The sequence below is a fragment of the Pan paniscus genome, chromosome X (assembly GCF_029289425.2).
Source record: "Pan paniscus chromosome X, NHGRI_mPanPan1-v2.0_pri, whole genome shotgun sequence".
Classification (NCBI taxonomy): domain Eukaryota; kingdom Metazoa; phylum Chordata; class Mammalia; order Primates; family Hominidae; genus Pan; species Pan paniscus.
In genome coordinates this window covers 134,391,710-134,395,012 of record NC_073272.2, presented here as the reverse complement: position 1 = coordinate 134,395,012, position 3,303 = coordinate 134,391,710, and the positions used below count along the sequence as shown (strand labels likewise).

Sequence of the window (3,303 nt, the reverse complement as noted above, 5' to 3'; positions counted from 1 at the left end):
TTTTGAGATCAATAGTGGTTGTCTTCTGCAGACCAGAGAGACAGTAAGAGATGCTGTGGTGCAACTGGGCCTCCCAGTATCAATGCAGATTATAGGATTCCAGAATACAGAAGCCAAATGATGATATTTAACTGACCTAGGCAAGATTGAAGTAATCACCATAATGAGCCGCTATGGAATGGGCTGAGTTGTTTCCTCCCAAAATTCCTATGTTGAAGTCCTAACCCCCAGGACCTCCGGATATGACTGTATTGGGGATAGGGCCTTTAAAGAGGTAATCAAGTTAAGATTGCTAAGAGACAATCTTAGCATTGCTTTGATAGCACCTGTGAAATTGGACTGGATTAAAGAATGGTGTTGCTACTAGTTTTTAAATCTTCATGAATGAATGCTGAGTGTTGCTATTCATTATGTGAATGTTCTTAAGAAAGGAATTTTAGCATTAACGGAATTCCTGTAGGTACTTTACTAAGTCATAACCCATGCAGATACTTAGCAAGAGGCTTAGGGCAGAGATTTATTTGCCCTTGCTAGGGCTACAGTAAACATCTGTATAAGATTTTTTTTTTTTTTTAAGACAGAGCGTTACTCTGTCACCCAGGTTGGAGTGCAGTGGTGCCATCTTGGCTCACTGCAACCTCCGCCTCACGGGTTCAAGCAATTCTTCTGCCTCAGCCTCCTGAGTAGCTGGGACTACAGGTGTGCCACCACCACTCCTGGCTAATTTTTGTATTTTTAGTAGAGACGGGGTTTCACCATATTGGCCCGGCTGGTCTCGAACTCTTGACCTCATGATCCGCCCGCCTCAGCCTCCCAAAGTGCTGGGATTACAGGCATGAGCTATGGCACCCGGTCAAGATTATTGTTTTCTATTGTAGAAGAAGAGGTTTCTGTTCTACACATATGGGCTGATGGACCTTGAATAAATTACCTAAGCATTCTGAATCTCTAAAAGTGTTGGTATGAGGAGTCTGTGAGTTAATCCAGGTAAAGTGTGGTGACTGGCAGAGTAAATGTGTAATAAATGGAAGCTATTAAAGTATTTTTATAAGGCAATCTATTGCTATTATTAATGGTGGCTGAAGAGCAATTTCATATCCTTAAAACCACTAGCTCAGGAAACTGGTGGTCTGAAATAGGGAAATAGAAGATAAATTCTAGCCACAAATATTTGTTGAGATTCTAACTCATGCTAAGCTTTGAGGGAACAAAGAGAGAAAATGTGACCCATGCTCTCCAGGGACTCACAAATCTAGTTGTGGGGAGAATGGATGTATAGACAAAGAAAGAGAAAAGTTAATCCTAATTTATGCTACAGGTAATAAATAAATTTACTCTGTGTACGAATGTCCAGGAGAGTTTTCACAGAGAAAGATGACCTCGGCTTTGAAATATGGTAGGATTTGGACCAGCAGGGAACAGTGGGAAGAGTTTCTCAGGGAGAGGAAATGGCTAAGCAGAGATCCAGTGTCTGGAATATAATTGGGTGAAGTGGTCTGACTGAAACAAAGGGTTTGTTTCAGGAGACAGTAGGGGATAAGTATGGAGAGGCAGGTTTGAGAAGAACGTGAATCTCAGATAAAGAGTTGTGGACTATACCCTATAGGTATAGGTCCTTAAGGTAAAGGGGTGTGTGTGTGTGTGTGTGTGTGTGTGTGTGTGTGTGTGTGTGGTGTGGTGTAATGGGATCCTCTTCAATGGAAAGCTATGTACATAATAGGGAAGGGGATCAAGAGTGCTAATTAATCACCTTCCCTACGGAATCTGAGCCAATAAAGAAATATATACAGGAGGGCCGGACGTGGAGGCTCATGCCTGTAATCCCAGAACTTTGGGAGGCAGAGGTGGCCGGATCACGAGGTCAGGAGTTCGAAACCAGGCTGACCAACATGGTGAAACCCTGTCTTTACTAAAATACAAAAATTAGCCAGGCGTGGTGGCACACACCTGTAGTCCCAGCTATTCAGAAGGCTGAGGCAGGAGAATCGCTTGAATCCAGGAGGCAGAGGTTGCGGTGAGCTGAGATTGCACCACTGCACTCAAGCCAGGACGACAAGTGAGAGACTCCGAAAAAAGAAAAGAGAGAGAGAGAGAGAAGGAAAGGAAGGAAAGGAAAGAAAAGAAAGAAAGGAAGGAGGAGGCAGCTCTCCTGGAGGCAGCTAGCGTGAGGCTGGGGAGCACAGAGCTGCGTGTCATGCCCTGCGCTGCCCAGACTAGTGAACAATACAGTCAGGATGGCTAAAGGTGACCCCAAGAAACCAAATGGCAAGATGTCTGCCTATGCCTTCTTTGTGCAGACGTGCAGAGAAGAACGTAAGAAGAAATACCAAGAGGTCCCTGTCAATTTTGCAGAATTTTCCAAGAAGTGCTCCAGGAGGTGGAAGACAATGTCCAGGAAAGAAAAGTCTAAATTTGATAAACTGGCAAAGGTGGATAAAGTACGCTATGATCGGGAAATGAAGGATTATGGACCAGCTAAGGGAGGCAAGAAGAAGAAGGATTCTAATACCTTCAAAAGGCCACCATCTGGATTCTTCCTGTTCTGTTCAGAATTCCACCCCAAGATAAAATCCACAAACCCTGGCATCTCTATTGGAGACATGGCAAAAAAGCTGGGTGAGATGTAGAATAACTTAAATGACAGTGAAAAGCAGCCTTACATCACTAAGGCGGCAAAACTGAAGGAGGAGTATGAGAAGGATGTTGCTGAGTATAAGTCGAAAGGAAAGTTTGATGGCGCAAAGAGTCCTGCTGAAGTTGCCCAGATAAAGGTGGAAGAGGAAGATGAAGAAGATGAGGAGGAGGAAGAAGAGGAGGAGGAGGACGAGGAGGATGAATTTAAAAACTGTTTATCTGTCTCCTTGTGAATACCTTAGAGTAGGGGAGTGCCATAATTTTTTGTTTTTGTTTTTGTTTTATTTTTGAGACGGAGTCTCACTCTTTCACCCAAGCTGGAATGCAGTGGCACAATCTCGGCTCACTGCAACCTCTGCCTCCCAGGTTCAAGCAATTCTCCTGCCTCAGCCTCCCGAGTAGCTGGGGATTACGAGCATGAGCCACCACGCCTGGCTAATTTTTGTATTTTTAGTAGAGACGGGGTTTCACCACATTGGCCAGGCTGGTCTTGAACTCCTGACCTCAGGTGATTTGCCCGCCTCAGCCTCCCAAAGTGGAGGATTACAGGCGCTGCGTGGAGCGCAGTAATGGACACATCTCTTATTTGAGAACTGTCTGTTGCCCTCATTAGGCTTAACTGCAAAATTTGATCACGATCATATTGTAGTCTCTCAAAGTGTTCTAGAG

At 44.4% G+C, this 3,303-nt stretch overlaps 1 pseudogene; it reads left to right on the top strand.

Moving 5' to 3' along the window:
• The first annotated feature begins 1,510 nt into the window (after positions 1-1,510).
• Positions 1,511-2,867, top strand: LOC100991149 (high mobility group protein B3-like; annotated as a pseudogene).
• The last annotated feature ends 436 nt before the right edge of the window (positions 2,868-3,303 follow it).